At 47.6% G+C, this 19,200-nt stretch overlaps 1 long non-coding RNA gene across 1 annotated transcript in view; it reads right to left on the bottom strand.

Moving 5' to 3' along the window:
• Nucleotides 1-2,721: 2,721 nt before the first annotated feature.
• The window catches only part of LOC119464546 (uncharacterized), a 28,720-nt gene continuing 12,241 nt past the window's right edge, over nucleotides 2,722-19,200 (bottom strand). The window contains exon 4 of the long non-coding RNA XR_005194470.2: nucleotides 2,722-2,950. This is a non-coding gene — a long non-coding RNA (uncharacterized LOC119464546). The remainder of the gene's footprint in view (nucleotides 2,951-19,200) is intronic.

The raw sequence follows: 19,200 nt of genomic DNA, 5'->3' as shown, positions 1-19,200 counted from the left end.
ATATTTTTTTTTCAGAAAGTATAGGTTTCGATCGATATATGGCAGAGAGGCGGCAAATCGTTTGCTTGCTCGTTTTTTTTTCCCTTGTGTTTTGGCTACTTACCTTTGCTGGTCTTGCTGCCGATGTTGCGATCAACCGTATTGTTTTTCTTGTTGTATTCTCTCTATCAGTCTCTTTCTTTTATCCTTTCTTTTAGGGGTTTTACGTGCCAAAACCAGTTCTGATTAGACAGTTTTAGTATCGCGTAGGCAACTAATAGCGCACGCTATACGCTATAGTACAGCGTACGCTAAACAGCGCACGTTTATTACAGTTTTAGTTGGCCTGCGAGATCTTCCAATCTCAGAGGCAATATGTCATCGTCGCGCCTATCTCTCGACTTCACCGACAGGTGGCGCTGACATATCTCGAAGGTTTCCCTCGTTAGGCTTCGTGTCGTTCGAAACGAGAAGCGATCTCGGTAACTCCACAAGGTTATCCATAATACACTGTTGTCGAAGCGGCCTGAGACTAAGAGAAAGCCGTTTACGCAGTCATTTGCTACGAACGAAGCGAATTCTACAAAAGCCACCGCCAAATTCAATTCGAAGCGGGCAGCGGGGACCGCCGCCATGTTTTACGTAAACTCCGCAAACCACGCAAAGACGGTAACGCTAAATCTGAGAAATAGCGTGCGTACGCTATACGCTATGGGTCGGATAGCGTTCTGCGCATGCGCAGTGATTACCCGCTATTTTATAGCGTACGCAATGGCATAGCGTACGCTAAACTAAAACTCTGTTATGAGGCACGCCGCAGTGGAGGGCTCCGGATTAATTTTGACCACCTGGGGTTCTTTAACGTCCACTACAACGGAAGCACACGGGCGATGTTGCATGTCGCCTCCATCGAAATGTGGCTGCCGCGGCCGGGATTCTATCTGTCTCCAACATTTTACATTGTAGAATCTATCAGTCTCCAACATTTTACAATCTCAAGACAGCAACTTTTGAGACTGACCTCGTACGTCGGTTAGCGTCCCTTACCGGTATAAATCTTATTTCGTCCATATATGTATATTCACGAAAGCACCTGGAAAACGTTGGCCTCGAGAACGTTTAATTCCATCATTCCTTTAAACCATCATGCTTTTTCTCTGGATCTGAACTCAAACCGCAACCAAACCCTAAAACATTTCGGTTTAACACATCACGTTTATTGCTAAAGAACACCGAAGACTGCGACCACCTGTGTCGTTGTCCGCGCAGTTAGTGTTTTCATTCGCGGTTGAGGTCTTTCTGAAGAGGTAAATATGCCATGTTGTGAGGAACAGTCACCATTGTGGTATAAACGTTTGCAGTACAGAAGAAAAAAAATCCACTATTTATCTCTTATACGTTAGATTCGTATTGCCGGGGCCTGTGGTTGAGATAAAAAATTTTAATCAAATTCTTCCGTTCATTTACTCACGACTTTAATCCAGGAGTCCTGAGATACCACTTTGCTTAAGTGCTCTTGGTCTGCGTCTTTAAAATCGAAAGCGCCTACACGAAGCTGTGCTTGAAAGCCGTTATTCAAAACAAAAGGAGAGGTGGAGACTTTACGGGGCTGCTGAATGATTGGAGTCCCTATTCCGGGACCCCAATGGTACCAGCCGCTAGCTTAGTCCTCCGAACCAAGGCCTTTTGGGCCTGAATTTCCGAGCAACCACGCAGAGTCGCCTCCCACTCCTCTCGGGTTGTGTTAGGGTTGGGGCGTACAGTTTAGCTGGCAAGCCCAAACCATGTGGTAGGTGTCAGCCACCTTCCTACAGCATTGGTACTTGCCAGTGAAAGAAGAATCGAAATGTTTTAAGATTGCCGGGCACATTAAAGTGCTAGTGAAAAGTCGGAACAAGATGCGTCCATCAACCTTGCCCAACCCCTTTGCAGGAGTTGGGTATTGGCGGTGCCTGTCCTTGTAATAGTTCGTGATATCTTTGAATGTAAGAAGATAGCCGCCTTCGGGTTCCAGGTACTCAGGACCTAAGTGGGACGCCCGGTGGATAAGTGCTCGGGCCACCGTGTTCGCGGCTTCATTCCCCATTATATCCTGGTGGCCCGGAGTCCTGACTAGGCAACGGGGGGTAGAATCGATTCCCCCGTTACTATACTTCTGCAATATTCCTTCCGCTAGCGGGGTGACCCAACCAGCTTCATAATTTCTAAAAGCCCCACGCGAGTCGGTTAGGATATATTGAAATCGGGGATCAGAGGCAGCTAGGGCGATAGCAACTTCTTCACCTTGTGTTGAGCCCGGGGCTGTGAAAGTGAGCATGCCTACTTGCTTTTCCTCGTGGCGGCGTCAACGCAGCAGTGGTAGAAGGTGGCACCTCGCTAGCAGCTGGCGCAGTGAGCACATAGGCACGCCTCAATGAACCTTTTCTCGGACTCGTACGGAATAACTCGGTTTACCTCACTCCGTTTAATTATAGGTGTACTGCATTGAATTCTGGTATTTTACGTGGCAAAACCGCGATCTTATTGTCAGGCATACTGTAGTGGTGGAATCAGAAATAATATTAACCATATGGCATTTCTTCCAATGCACGGTACACCAGCGTTATTAGGTTCCGCCCGCATCGAAATGCGGCCTCCACGGCCGGGAGTTGAATCCGCGCTCTTGGGCTTAGCAGCACAACGACAAAACCATTGCTGGCAAATTGCCTAAAGATATAAAGAAATCATGCTGGCGACTTTTGGAACAAGTCAAATGGTTTTATTGCTTTGCAAAAAGATAATTATTGATATTGCCGCAAGCCATAAGACTTGCAACCCTCAGTGCCCATTCAATAAACTTTACACTTATCACTGTATGGCATGTAAACTTGTCTCGAGGAGCTGCAATTGTTGAACCACATCTGGCAATTACGTGGAGCGGCCGTGAGTTTAGGAAGATGTCCGCGCACGTACATCGAGCACTTCGCGGTAGCTGTAATTAAGGACACGCAATCAGCATTATTGTAACAAATGCTAATAAACAAAACATTCATCCCACGAAGGAGGTGTCAAGCTAGCATTGCAATCTGAAATTTGCAGACACAAATTAAATATTTAGGAATTCAGTTTACATTACAATGACGTGTGAGCATTGGTTCGATGTAGACAAACGCCATGCAATGTTGCTATATCTCCCTGGACATGTGTGATGTCCTCTGTTTTCTTTGCTGATCTCTGTGAAGTGTGTTTGTATTGAAAATGAACTGTGACAAACTTGTCCAATTTAGAATCATGAGAAGGTCGTCATACTTAACTGACTCAAAATTCTGAGCACGTTCGCTTAATAATTTTGCACATCAGGACAACGTTAAGGTTGGTTCAGTCGGCTCAACCTGAGATCATGCTGTCATTTGCGAGCAGATGCCTCCGCGGATGGCACTACTGATTGTAATTATTAGAAAAATAAACATTTCTAAGTTAACGTATGCGTATTTTGAAACAGTGTAATTTTTTTTCGTCTGGCAACTTACGGCGCGAAAATGTTAAGAATCACGCGCCATGTAGCAATAAACTTCCTTTTCCTTTTTTGTCACCAAGAAAACTTATAGAAAAAATTTTACACGTGCAACCCAGTAAAACAGATTGTTTTCTTTAGAAAATCTGCCCACACAGCGCATGGTAATAGGCTTATATCAAGTGTCCACTATGCATATACCAAAAAATGATAGATCTGCGTAGTATTTAGAATAAGAGGAGTTAATGTGGCCGACAGGCGTTTACGTGCAAGCACTTGAAGTACATCAACTTTGCTGCGCTCAGACGTGTCTATTAAGGTGTTGAGGTGTTTTCGCATTGTAGTTGGCAAGGTTATGTTGAGAAGGTGCCATACTGGTTGGCATGCGGAAAACGGTGAGTGGCAGACAATGTGGACTGAAGTACTAGAGGTAGCTAAGGAGCTTCAAAAGTACCCTTGCGAACCTACGATAAAGCCTCCCACGGTGCGTGCTCTTGCTATTTTGTCTGAATTTACGCGGTCAAATCTCAGCGCTTCCTTCCTGTCGGCAGGAAACCATTTCTTTAACCAGTTCAAAATGTTGACGTTTTCACAGCAGGGTGAGCATGCGTTCCTTCCCACACAACTTGTAAGTCTAGTGTACGGTCCTCTCTGCGACAAGGTGAAGTTTGGTAAGGGCACGATAATGTTGACCTCATTCAGCTTTTTTTTTATGCGTTGTCACAACCTAGTTAGCCAGCATCACAGTAAGCTTACACGCCACTGTTATTTATGAAGCTCATTCCACACCATATGTATATATAATGGTTTTTACTATTGAATGCAAGCTTAGAAGGAGTATTCAAGCTCTTAGACTGGGAAGGCTTAGGAGTGAGGATCCACGTCGAATATCTCAGCAACCTTTGGTTTGCAGATGACATTGTTCTATTCAGCAACAATGGGGACGAATAACAGCAGATGATTGAGGACCTTAACCAAGAAAGTTTAAGACTGGGGGTCAAGATTAGTATGCAGAAGACAAAGATAATGTTCAATAGCCTGGCAAGGTAACAAGAATTCAGGATCGCCAGTCAGCCTCTAGAGTCCGTAAAGGAGTACATTTATTTAGGTCAATTAATTACAGGGGGTCCTAATCATGAGAAAGAAATTTACAGAACAAAATTGGGTTGGAGTGCATACGGCAGGCATAACCAAATCCGGACTGGGAGCTTATCACTGTCGTTTAAAAGAAAAGTGTAAAATCATTGCATTATACTGGTGCTAACATATAGGACAGAAACTTGGAGGTTAACAAACAAGCTCGAGAAGAAGTTAAGGATCGCACAAAGAGCGATGGAACGAAAAATGTTAGCCCTAACGTTAAGACACCAGAAGGGAGCGGTGTAGATCAGAGAACAAACGGGGATAGCCGATATTCTAGTTGGCATTGAGCGGAAGAAATGGAACTGGGTAGGCCATGTAATGCGTAGTATGGATAACTGGTGGACCATTAGAGTTACAGAATGGATACCAAGAGAAGGGAATGGCAGCCGAGGACGGCAGAAAACTAGGCGGGGGAAGAATTTAGGCAATTTTCAGGCGCAAGTTGGAATCAGCTAGCGCAAGACAGGGGCAATTGGAGATCACAGGGAGAGGTCTTCGTACTGCAGTGGACACAAATATAGGCTGATGATATATATATATATATATATATATATATATATATATATATATATATGTAACGAACCACACAAGGACGGTACCGTGCATTAGTGGTGAAGGAGGAAGATGAAGATTAAAGGCAGCGTTCGGGCGACCATGTTGTTCTACGTCCGCAACCTCCTGCTCGCGTCACACTAGTCGACAGGATAAAGACCTCGCAGCCACCCCATCGCGCTCACATCACCATGCAAGTATTAAACACCACGCCGTGAACCTGAAGCGCAGAGATCTACCACCGACATCGACCAGCATCATGACCACACCATGGGAAGCCTTGGACGTTCCCAAGTACACTGGATCAGCGGACGATGGGCTCGTGGAAGACTGGTTCCGCCTCTTCGAGTTCCACGCAACCGCTGCATCATGGTCGGAACGGGAGATGGTCGCCAGATTCGATGAATACCTGACCGGTGAGGCATTTCGCTTCTACCTGACCCACATATTTGAATTTAAAGAATCATGGAAAGAAATCAAAGAAAGATGATCAGTCGATTTAAAGTATACGGTGCAGACTCCCTCATTATCCAACAGCTGGAGCAATCGCAACTGGATCGCCGTAGCCACCCGCATTCTACACGTAGCAATCATCATCAGTGTCAACCAAAGCCACCCATGGCTCGATCATCGACAAGTTTCTCATATAGTGATCCTCCCGAAAAAACGAAACATCGCACGCCTGCCATGATTTCACCACGCACAATGGACATAGTAAAGCCTCCCTTCGCTGAGGGATATCCAAGTGGCTTCGCTTCAAGACCAAACTTTCCACAAGGTTTCAGTGCCGTGCAGGAATCGCGAATATGTACGTCTTCATCACGCTATCATACTCCTGCCATCGCGAATGCATTGGATGCGTTCACTGCGTCTTATACGTGCCACCCGCCGCCTGGTTTCAAGTCACGGCAGTCTTCTATGACGCTCATTCCGCAGCCCGTGCTTCACAGAATTGCTTCGTTCGCGCATGGCACCTCGAATTTTCCAGAGTCGGACCTATCACTGGAAGCGCGTGGTGAAGTCACGTCTACAGCGACATCATCCAATGACTGAGCATCCAGGATTCCAAGCTGCATTAATTCAGGCTACGGTACCGTTCACACCAATCAAGGAAAGAGCGTTGCTATTACTTCCAGCGGTGACATGAAGCACATTGCCTTCCCGCCAAGACAACAGAAGGAAACCACCACGAGCGTGTGCTCTTTCCACAAGGAAGACAATGCACTTTCGGCAGCAGCGGATAAGCCGCGTTCGTTAGGAGACCATTCCACTCCGCAACAAAGAAACTTTCTTCAACATGCAACACCACAAGGAACCGCTGGTACTGAAGAAGCCTCGCAAACCCTAAGCGTCACACTTTGCCATATGATAATAGCAGACGCAGACAGGCGCGTAGCCGGGGGGGGGGGGGGGGGGGGCTGATGGGGCTTCAGCCCCACCCGAAATTTTTTCGTGCGGGCATGCACCACCGACCAAAACTACCACCGACGCCGGCAATCATTCTGGATTTAGTCTACAATGTCTTTTTCACGCTCGAAAAGACATTTCGGCACGAACATTGCGAACTCGGGCTGGATTTCGTGACAACGCCCTTGCACCTGGAGTCACGTAACGCAAGGAGCCCCATCCGAGCACAAACTTTCAACGGCTTTTCGATAGCGAGCGGGCGCGTTGCGGCATCTCGCAGCGGCCGCGGAATATACAGAGCGCATGGATTTCAATTACGAAACTTTATGGGTATAAAGTTCTCCTCAATTTTTAACGCGAAAGGTGCGGTGACATTTCCAAAGGCATGCTTTAAAAGATTTTCAATTCTAGAACTTTATGGGGTTAATGTTCTTATAAACTTGGGCCAACATGCGCGCACTGCAAAGCTCGTGTCCAAGCCGTTCCATAAATGTAAGCGCGCGCACGCAATCTCCCACACACACGAAAATACTAAATATCACCGTGACTGTCAGCTAGCAGATGATAATTTTCTCCAAGCATTTTCAGGAAGCGTGCAGAATGTGATTGATCAGCTGTACCAGGGCAGGCAAAGTAAAATATGAGAAAACAGAAGAAAGTAAACGGCCTATTATTGATAATTTTTTTTTTGCGGGCGACAAGGTCTGGCTCTCCGTTGCCACAGGGACAGGGGCCCTATGGATTTAAGCAATGCCCCTGCTGAAAATACAGGCATTTTCAGAGTGCTTCTTCGCATGCGAGCTGATTGTGGAGATACATATCTGAAGAACCATTTGGAAAGTTGCCCCAGTAATGCCTCGTATTTAAGCCCAGACGCACAAAACCAAATTATAGAAATTTGTGGTGAAATTATCAAAGAAAGCCTAGATTCAAAAGCAGGCTGCTTCTCCATACTTCCTGTCGAAACGACGGACATCGCTGGAATCGAACAGCCTACTGTTTCTGCAAGGTACCTAAACAAGTATGCCACGACATCAAGGGAGTGTTTTAGGTTTTAGCACCGGATTAGATGCCCATCTCTCATTGCGACAGCAGGTTCTATGTAAATGTGTAAATGCTGCTGCAGCTTCTAGTCACCCTTCCAGTGATCACTGCCAGCGCAGACAATATTTTTTTTAACAAGAGTTTACTAAAAACTACTTGCGCTATACAATGTCTGTGGAACGCATGGTTAGGCTGGCGCTTCTATACAGCCACAGAGACGTCGGCATCAACGTGTCCGAAGTCACTGACCGCTTCGCTCAACTTTCCCGCCGAGAGAAGTTTGTCCTTTAGATAGCGAAGCAGAAAAAATCAATGCAAGTAAAAAGCACTGTTCCTTCAGGTCCATAAGTTCTTAATTATGAAAACGTATGACCGTTCATTAGCTTTTAAAACCGCAGAAATTTTCGCCGTTTATTCTAGCAGTTAGCATCATGATCATAATTATCACGCGAATACAAAAATTACGAGAATACCAATAACCAATTTTGACCGAACTTGCTCATTGAAAGCCCGGCCCACGCGGCGTTCGCCAAAAACACACTCGGATATTGGGTACTTCAACTTGCCACATCATCTGTGGCCTTCGCTTTCCTTTTCTTTCATTTTCAGCTACCTGCTTTTATTTCTTTTTATTGCGATAGCAATTATATGGACACTCAAAAGCAGATTTCAGCCGTCGCCGTCGCCGTGAGGTTCCGTATGACGTCTATGGAGATGAAATCGTCGCCGCGCGCCGCCGAACGCTGTATGTGCGAGTGAAAGGGCGCGAGGGACGTGCGCTTTCACGGGGAGTGAACGCACGGCGGAGAACAAACGCGCGTTCTGCGCCGTGCTCCCTTAAGGGTTGCAGAAGTAGGCGTCTCTTTCCTCCTTTACAATCACCATATATGTAGAGCAAACGCGCCTTCTTCCGACGCGCGAGAGGCCGTGGAGGAGGGGGGGGGGAGGGAAGGGAGGTGACGTTTAGCTGCGGCACCAAGTGCCTATTTATATCAGAGGCTCCGGCAACAGTCACAAACGCCGCACGCATTTTGAGCGAACGCGGGCAAAACGCCGACGGCGTCGACAACAGTTCTGCGTGTTGCCGGTGCTGCTGCATGTCCAAGTTTATACAGCTGATAAAGCTAATATCATTACTCCGTATAGCTCTCTACAAATTTGCTATCGCAATTGATGCTTCGCCTTTCAGGTGAAACTGCGACAACTTTTTTTGAAACGAAGGAATACCCTCCTTTAATTTTGGGTGCAGAATAATTCTTGGCGTTGTGCAGGCAGGTAAATTACACATTTTCGTACTGATTTATGCATTATTCCTCTATTATTCTACCCACATGGCGCTGTCGCGACCGCTGCATAGCCCAAGTACATATCACAATTTCTGCGATCATAGTTATGTTCTTGCCTAGATCATCTGTCTTTCTGTGCGCAACGTTTACTATGTGTGACTGAGCAACATGTTTATTTGTCTTATTTGACGCATTATATAGACTGATGTTTGCTTAAATACGTAGATTTATTGGAGATTCATACGTACTTTTAAATATCTTATTGCGAGGTTTTGTGTATACAAGCAGTGAACTTTGTTTCCAGCGACTCTTTTTTTTGCCCTTTAACGAGTTGTATCTTCGCATTTGTATATTCCATTCCATCTTCGCAATTTCTAATAATATTTTGCAGAACTCCCACTTTTTATTTGTACTCACTGCTGCGAGTATTATCTCGGTGTAATTACAATACACTACGAGTTACAGCTGCTCCTGCGCAATCGATTGCAACGAGGGATAGCGTCATTGAGGTTTCTTCCTGGCCGTTGCATATGTTGAAAAATGTAAACAAGGATATTGAATGACAAAGATTCATCAAAATATTTGTCCTCAACTTATTCAGTTCATGGCCTTTACGTTTTTCATATAAGCTGCATGCACTGCTTTGCTGGTTTCGAACTGATATTGACCCTTTTCGCGGCAATCCCGTGGGCGCTGCCATATTTGATCACGTGGTGACGCGTCCATTGCTTGCCTCAACTGCCTCAGTTGCCTCCTTGTTTACAATGGAAGTGTATGACGCCGGCGCGGCTTAGAAAACCTCTGTTTTCGGAGATATCATAGACGGTGACTAGATGGACGACACGAAGCTTTGATCAAGGCTTCAGAGAGCATGCAAAAGCGCTTTCGGAGCTGATTAAGCTATGTCCAAATGGCATAAGCAGCCTATATGGTGCTTGTTCTAAAAGCGGGGATAAATATGTATTCCAAGCTGTCCGATTATGAATTCAGTCAGGATTAGTGTGTTTTGCTCTTTGTTCTTTATTCGGCAAATATTTTGAAGCAGTGGCTTGTCAGTTTAGTGAAGTTGCTCGGTGCGGCCACTTTCTGATTATTTTCTGCCTAATCACTCGCGGGTGTGCTCAGTTCCGAATCCGATAGATTTGCTCTTGCAGCGCACGAGGCTTGAAACGTAGCTGTTTTGTACATTGTAATACCTTGTAGCAAATATATATTACAGCTAGTAACTTGCTTACTCTTGTGGACCATCACGAAACATTCAGCTTCGACCATTGGTGCGCCATAGGTGTATTCCGTCCTTTATTGTGTGTATACAGTGCGCATATATTCAAGTGTGAGTCCATTCACTTATTCTTGATACGTCGGCGATAGAGTGGGCGTAAGTTTTCCTGCCATTTGGACAGATGTGTACAGATAACGTGCGCGAAACTTACTATTACAGGAAGCGGCGCTACTCCCTTTGTCATTGTTTAACGAGTGGTACTCATTCTTGCCGACGTTCTGGGGATGAAGCCCTTTCTTTGACGGTTAGCGATACAAGGCTGGCGGATGAGCAAATTTCTGTACCCTCGAGGAAAGCGGTACATCACGAAGTGCCGGTAACACGTTCGGACAGTTGCAGCAGCGGTCCGCGAACTTCGCCACATAGATTCATTCTATTCCTTAACATGCCAGTCACTATTTTTGCAGCCAACTACTGCACACGTCTTCAATCCATATTATTCAATCTAGCATGATTGGAGCACAGTGTATTAGTGAAAACTCAGTTGCATTTCCGACAGCTGATCGCACAGAAGCAAGGTAGAAGCGGTAATGGTTTCGTATTCGTGCGCGGTCGCTGAGGAGAGAGGATGGCGCGCCGCCGTGAGCGCTATCTCGTTTCTCTAAAACAAACTGCTCCGCGAAAAGGGTCAATAGTTCTAAAGTTCATGTGATGTTTTCTTTGCTTATTAATTAGACCAAAACACGCGGAAGCATTGATATCAGTTATTTCTGCCACAATTTTTGGGGCATACGAATTTATTCTTTTATGACAACATACATATTTTAATGGACAGTGCATAGCGTTCAATAATTTGTTTGCAGCATCTAATATACAATGGAATTGGCAATGCAGTTATTATTCATGCATTTGATCCCTCGACAAATTCTATAAGGAGGAGGCCGCGCTGCAACCTGAGCCCCCCCCCCCCCGAACAAAATTTCTGGCTACGCCACTGGACGCAGAAAAGCCTTCTGTGAAGCCTGACACAATGCTTTTGCCACCAGACAAGTCTCCCACAAGCGAGCAATGCACCGGCTACCCAGAGATTGCCAGGACGATTTCCAAAACAACTCAAAGACCAAATGTGATGAAAACACAACCTCAGCAACTCCACCCGCAACATCAGAAAGATCAACATCAACTCCATCAAAAAGTTCAGCGACCACGACGACGTCGACACAGACGACGACAGAGAGCGTTGCCTGAAGAACAAATGCATCATCAGAAAACACGTGAACCCGCAAGGCGAAAAAACCCAAGGCGAACTCGACGAATACTACGTTTTGCAAGAAAGAAAAGTCGCCGAACGCAACTTCAGTACCACCTATCAGGACTGACCCCACGCCAAGGATTCCTGCGACAACGCTGTGCACGACGATAGAAAAGACACGGGCACTTTCTCGGCATACCGGACGAACGAAGACTTCGCCTCAGATACCTCAAACAACGAGCAGACATTTCAGAAAACTCGTGTGACGCGAGCAGGAGGTTGCGGACGTATAACAACATGGTCGCCCGAACACTGCCTTTAATCTTCATCTTCCTCCTTCACCACTAATGCACGGTACCGTCCTTGTGTGGTTCGTTACATATATATATGTGTGTGTGTGTGTTTGTGTCAAGTTATTTCAGGCTGGAATGTAGGTGATGCATACCTGATACCGCATTCCAGACCAACTTGTAGGTTACTAATATTTAGCACAGTGTCTGAACTTTTAGCTTGAACTTGGTAAACCAATTATTTATTCAGTTTTATTCTTTTGTCTTAGTCAATGCGGTTTCAACAAAGGCGTTCTTGGGACCTAGTGCTTATTTCTTCCACTGAAGATTGAAGAAGGTAATCGGCAAACGGAAATACACTGAAGACGTTGTTCTTTCTTTTTTTAGTTTTGCTAGAGCTCCCAACTAGACTGTCCACCCGATAACTTTGCAAGGGTCAAGCTATAGAAAAAAAAAACAGGCGAAAGCTTGCACTAGGACGCGCAAAGCTGAAGACACAGCGAAGCTGGCCGATTGTTGGCGTCTCTTGGTTGTAGCTAGGTTGAACTTGGCGATGTCAAGGTTTAAGCTTGGTTGTAGCTAGGCCTATACTCGTTTAGCTAGGTTGAACTTGGTAGTAGCTAGGTTAGGCCTTGGCTGCGCCTGAGTTGCAATGAGCTTGTTTATGCTAGGAGCTCTCCAAGCTTGAGTGTATAGCGTAGTGGGTATGACGCTCGCCTTCGGACCGTGAGTACCCGGGTTGAAATCCCGCCTTGCCAAGCCAGCATAATCTTTTTTCTCTCTCGCTTTCTTTCTCTCTCTCTCTCTTCATTTGTCTCTCTCTTTCTTTCTCTATTTCGTTCTCTCTCTCTCCTTCTTTCTCTTTCTCTCTCTCTCTCTTTCGCTCTCATTTTCTCTTTCTCTCTACCAAAGGAAGTTGTGTTGCAATAGTCAGTACAATGCACCCGTATATATGGTTCTCATAAATGCACGTTCTACAAGCGTGGGTGTATACCGCAGTGGTTATGACGCTCGCCTTCGGACCGTGGGTAACCGGATACGAATCCTTCCTTGCCAAAAGCGTTGATTTTGTTTTATTCATTTATTTATTTCGGGCAACGAGCATAGGCGCGCCGGGAGGACGTCACGGCGCATGCGCACTAGCGTGCAGCTGGCGGGTGCTCGGCGGAGCCGTGTCTGTGTGGCGTCGCCTGGGTGCCATGGCTACCGCGCGGCAGTTTCTTGATACGAACCACAATTTACGGCGGGGCTGGCTTAAGCAGCTTCGCTGTTAATAAGTAACGTTCTTTTTTGCAACTTTAAATTTATTTTCAAGAGATCAAATAGTGTTTTGTGTCCTTATTCTAAGAAATCACCAAAGGATAGGAGTCATACAATTTTCTATCACGCGGCCAATTTGTATTGCTGCTAGAGGCTAACGACTTAATTGACTGCCTGTCTTAAGGAACAGTTTTTATAAAATGAGATTAAAATATGATTTAAGTCCCGACACTGCACAGTGGGTTATTAGTAAGATGGTAGTAGAGAGATAAATAGTTTCAGCACCTGAGGTTCTTTAACTTGCACTAAAACACGGTGCGCGAGGGGTTTTGCATTTTGAACACACCGAAAATTGGTCGCTACTGAAAGGAGTCGAATCTGCGGCCACTTGCTCAGCAGCGTAATGCCATGGCATAGTCGGCCACAGTGGCGAAGCGCTTTGCGCGTTGACCATAGAAGAATCATCAATGTTGCCACACGCGTGTTGTATTTGGTCCTTAGAACGAGGCGCGTGTGCGAATTCAGTCGGGCAAAGAGGAGGAAGAACGAACTGGGCTCGCGCTGTGAATCCAACCGGTCAGTGCTGCAACCGCTTCTGTAAATATAATCTACACATAGTTTCTCGTTTAATTCACTCGTCCTTCACGTAACATTGTGGTGGAGGTGGAGCGTTGCTCGAATAGGAATTGCTGGCCGCGAAGTTCCAGTCGTGTTCACCGTACTGACCAGTTGCCCTCATGACCTAATCTTCGGGCTCGACTTTCTGAATCGATTAAAAGGGCGTTTACCTTTTACCACGAATCGACGACACTCTTGATCGTCTTCGCGGTGTGAAATACTTTTCGTCCATAAACCTTCGAACTGGTTATTGACAGATTTCTGTAGATGAGAAAGACCAAGAAAAGACCGCTTTCATCACTCCAGATGGTCTCTACCAATTCAAGGTTATGCCGTTCGGTCTATGCAATGCCCCCGCCACGTTCGAACGGATGATGGTCTCTCTGCTTCAAGGTTTCAAACGGTCAACTTGCCTATGTTACCTCGACGACGTCATTGTGTTTTTACCTACATTTGAGACATACCTTGGGCACGTCGAAGGTATCCTTGACGTATTCCACAAGGCTGGGCTCCAATTATACTAATAGAAGTGCCACTTCGGGCACCGACAGATTATTGTGCTAGGTCATCATGTCGATGCTTCCGTCGTATAACCCGACCCGATGAAAGTTCGAGCAGTAAAGGCTTTTCCTGTACCTCAGTCTGTGAAAGACGTACTGAGTTTTATGGGGCTCTTTTCTCATTTCAGACGGTTCGTGAAATATTTTAAAGCAATCGCTCGACCGCTGACTGAACTTCTGCAGAAACACGTGCCTTTTACGTGGGGTTCCCCTCAGGCTGCCGTGTTTTCATGCCTTATCACGATTCTCACCAATTAACCTATCTTGGCTCACTTTGACCCGTCCGCACCTACGGAGATTCGAACTAATGCCTGTGGTTATGGGATCGGAGCCATATTAGCGCAACGCCAACATAGACCCGACCATGTCATAGCCTACGCTAGCCGGCTCCGGACAATTTCAGAGCGAAACTATTCGATAACCGAGTGCCAATGTCTTGCACTCGTCTGGGCTGTTTGAAAGTTCCGCCCATACTTATATAGCAATCACAGACCACCATGCGCTCTGTTGGCTTTCGTCCCTCAAGGATCCTACCGGCCGGCTCGGTTGATGGACCCTCCTACTACAAGAATATACCTGCACAGTGCCTTTCAAGTCGGGACGCCAATATCAGGACGCAGACTGCCTCTCTCGCTACCCAGTCGAAGACCCGACCGCAACGTCTGATACTGATACCGGCGCCTGCGTTCCCTTTGTTTTCCAACTGCTCCATGTCGCCGACCAGCAGTGCAGTGAGCCGTACTTACGTATCATCATTGACCGCCTGGAATCGTCACTTGCCGACAGTTCCCTTCACTTATTCATACTTTAAGATGGCGTACTCTATCGCCACAACGTTCGCCCCTTCGGCCCGACATTACTCCTTGTGATCCCTAAACACCTTCGCTCGGCTGTTTTCCACGAACTTCACGCCCTCCCCACTGCCGGTCTCCTCAGTGTGTCACGTACCTACGACCGGATCCGCCAAAGCTTCTTTTGGCCAGGGCTTGCTCGCTCCGTTCGAAGTTACGTAGCAGCGTGTGAGAAATACCAGCGATGCAAGACACCATCGACGCTCCCTGCCGGGTACCTTCAACCACTCGACATTCCCGCGGAGCCATTCTTTCGGGTTGGTTTTCACTTACTTGGCCCTTTCCCTCTATCAACCTCTGGGAACAGGTGGATCGCTGTGGTCACGCATTACGCCACGCGTTTAGCCATCACCCGAGTGCTTTATACAAGCTGCACCACAGATCTCGCTAATTTTCTCCTACGTGACGTGATTTTATTATATGGAGCTCCACGACAACTTCTCACAGACCGTGGCCTAAACATTCCTATCAAAGGTTAGTGTAGACATACCGCAGTCTTGTGCAACGAGGCACAAGCCATCCACGTCATACCATCCGGAAACAAATGGCCTCACGGAGTGTCTGAATATCACTCTCACAGACATGCTCGCGAAGTATGTCTCTTCAGACCACTTTGACTGGGACCTCACTCTACCGTTTGTCGCGTTTGCGTATAATTCCGCGCGCCACGACACAGCCAGTTATTCTCTATTTTTCTTCTGTTCAGCTGAGAACCGGCACTGTCCCTCCACACAACCCACCCGGTTCACACGGCACCGACCAGGGAATATGCACTTGACGCCATCGCCCGGCGCTGCCCACGCAAGGGAAATTGCCCCCGACCACCTTCTGAACTCCCAAGAGAGCTGAACTCAAGGTGTTTGTACGAACGCCGACACGGAGACGTGCACTTACCGCCTGGTTATTTGGTGCTTCTGTGGTCTCCGTCGTGTCAGGTCGGCCTGTCAGAAAAACTTCTGTCTGACTACACAAGCCCACATCGAGTGATTGGGGCCGTGACTCCCGTCACTTTACGAAATGGCCCGTGATGCCCCATTTGCTTCCCAGCCCACGTTACACGACTGAGGAAGTATCACCCTCCAAATGATGACATTTAGTCGTTCCGAGATGTCGCTTCTTCTGCCGGGGGATTATGCTACACGCGTGTTGTATTTCGTCGTTTAAACAAGGCGCGCGGGCGCCATCACTCGAGCAAAGAGGAGGAAGAAGGAACTGGGCTCGCGCTGTGAATCCAACGGGTCGGTGCTTCCATCGCTGCTGTAAATATAATCTGTACATAGTTTCTCGTTTAAGTGACTCATCCTTCGCGCAACAATACTGGTAGCCCTTTTCTAAAAGCGAACCTTTTCTCTGAGAACATCGCCGGGTTTCGTGACCGTGGGGGCTGCAGGCTGGCAGTTCCCTCGCCGAATAGGCCAAAGCTATCACCGCGGAGCACGCGCGCCGCTGGGTTCCTTGCAGCACCACCAGCTGGCATCCGTACTAGCGGCGGCACCGAATGTGCGGGTGAAATAGACAGTCACAGTACCCCCCGAAATGCGAAGCATCAATTGCGATAGCAAATTAGTAGAGAGTTATACCAGCTCCTCCGCTATTTGTTTCAATGCCAGCCAGATGCGGCCGATCCAACATTTCACCACCCTATCCTATCGCCCTTTCCTCCTCTCCACCGTGGGCTAGCGTTCTCGCTTGCTTTAAGGTCGTGCGGGAGAGTACACTCTGGGTGGCGCCTCACGACGGAAGTCGGCGAAACTAATCCGGCCAGACCCGTGAAGCGTCCACCGCTAAAGTCACTGGAGCCTGGAAAGTACCGCAACCCTTTTCTCTTTGCCGCCGCGCCATCGATTGGTCAGTTGCAGTCAGGTGATCACTCTCCGCCATAGATGGTCCACGCCGCGCCGGAGCGGACAAGCAGACAAAGGCATCGCTCGCACACGCCGTTATCGACGGGGTCGGATTTTGCATTTTGTGTATTTTAGGGCATATGGAACCTTGCTAGACTTAAATCGAAACGAAAGGAAATGCCCGGGTGCTGCGCTTTCGGGTGCAGCAACCACTGGGAGTCCGGGAAAGCTCTTTTCCCAATCCCAATTAAACAGAAGGAGTGAGAGCAAGCGTTGTGACATCTGGCTGCACCGAATAAAGCTCGACAAATTCACTCCCACAACGTGAATTTGATGATATCACAAAGTTGTTCCATGATGCCGCAAAGTTGAGAACATTTGCGGTATCATCGGACTGAGTAAATGCCATATAATGTGACCGAGATCGAAGCTTCTTCACGCGTTTGCTTTGAAGGCTACTATTCGCTTTGCGCAAACAAAGCGAGGATCGAGACGCTCAGAAATATGCAGAACCGAGCAAAATGTGGCTCCAAGACTGTCGGAATGCGGGTGACTGTGTGACAAATAACATAATGTCGTGAGAAAACCACTTCAATAAAGATCTGTCGACCTGCCAATATCGAATATTAAAATATATATTTCGACGCGTGTTGTTGTTTATTACTGCTTCAAACAACGGGAACGTGACCTGGATAAATCTCTTGTAGCATAAATTTCCTTTTGCTGCACTTAGGGACCGTTTATCTTTGTCGAAGTCAATCTATATTAGAGCACTGCACGGGCCCATTTTTGTGGCCCGGGCCCGGCCCGGGCCCGGCCCGGGCCCGTTTTTACATTGGGCGGCCCGCCCGAGCCCGATCAAAACTTTTATGGCGAGACCCGGGCCCGGCCCGGGCCCGGAAATAATCTACGTTACCCGCCCAGCCCGGCCCGCCACCCCTTTACCTTAAGCCCGAGCCCGGCCCGAGCCCGGCCCGAGCCCGACTCGAAACCGGCCCGAACCCGGCCCGAGACCGAAAAATACATGTTTTTCAGAGTTAAGAAGCCCGAGAATAACTCGCAGACAGCCCGAGCTCGGCCCGGGCCCGCGTCAAAAAACCCGAGCCCGGCCCGAGCCCGGGTCAAAAAGCACACACCGTGCCCGAGCCCGGCCCGAGCCCGTGAAAAAACTCCTCTACCCGGCCCGGCCCGGCCCACGGGCCGGGCCGGGCCCGGGCTTTCGGGTAAGCCTGAGCCCGTGCAGTGCTCTAATCTATATCAATCGTTTCTGTATCAATGGTTTCGAGCACAGTAAATCAGTAGCCACGTTCGAAACCGAATATATCCATGCTTAAAAACGATGCATGGCTGCGCTTGATACCTAGTCAGCCTAAAAAAAACCTGTGTGACACACGAGCATCGGGTTCGTTTTGCATTTAGAACGAGTAGCGCACAGTTGAATGCTTCATATTCCGAATACATGTAATTTATATCGTATCTAGCTACGCGAAACACGGTTTTGTTTGTGGATTGTTGACAACAATCGTGCTGTTCTTCACTGTACCAAGCCAGAAACCTCGAGGAAGAGCTGCTCGCGTTTTCCGCAATGCGTCGAATAGCTGCGAGTAAGCTACGAGGGTAAAACAGTCAATGTAAACAAACCTGAGATTCACGTAGGCCGGCGACGTATAAAATGCCTAAAGCACGAGTAATGTTGCCTAACTACGCAGGCTGTCCTCCAGCAGTTTAGTATACTCCTTGGATAGCTTCCCAACGAGCACAAAACTTAACGGAAAGGTGAACAAACGTAAGAACCACCGCTCGAGCGCCAGTTCGCTGGTCTCGCTGCATCCAATTTGGCGCCTATAAACATCTCCCGATCGTACTTATCTGTACTGATTCGCACGCATAGAAGATCCATCATCTCATCTTTTATGTAAAGGATGATAAAATCTGTCGATTTGGGAAGCGAATCGCTGAACGCGAAGCTACATAGCTGAGCGCCTGCCGCCCGAGAGACGCGTTTGACCAAATCTGGAAACAACAGTGTAGTGTTGCCTGCGCGCGCTCCGGCGGTTGCGGTACTTTTCAGGTTCCAGTGATGTTATCTACCGCATCTCCTCCGGAATGGCAGCGGCGTGCGCTCAGTGGCTCAGACGCACGCATGACGCAAGCAGTTGTACCCTCTGGGTAGCACCATATTGCGGCAACTCACTCAACTAAGGCTCCCATTGCGGAGCGAGCGATTGCACTGGCATTGAAAAAATAGAGGAGGCGCTGGCTATACGGAGTAAGGATAGTAGTTTTATCGGCGGTATAAACTTGGACACATTCGCCTACTAATAGAATTACCAGACATGGTGTCAGCGCGCACAAACAAACATGAACAGATGACATTCGATGACCGCACACAACCGCTG

This window comes from Dermacentor silvarum, chromosome 9, assembly GCF_013339745.2.
Source record: "Dermacentor silvarum isolate Dsil-2018 chromosome 9, BIME_Dsil_1.4, whole genome shotgun sequence".
NCBI lineage: Eukaryota > Metazoa > Arthropoda > Arachnida > Ixodida > Ixodidae > Dermacentor > Dermacentor silvarum.
Note: the sequence above shows the minus strand (reverse complement) of the source record. Positions and strands in the feature narration are given on the sequence as shown.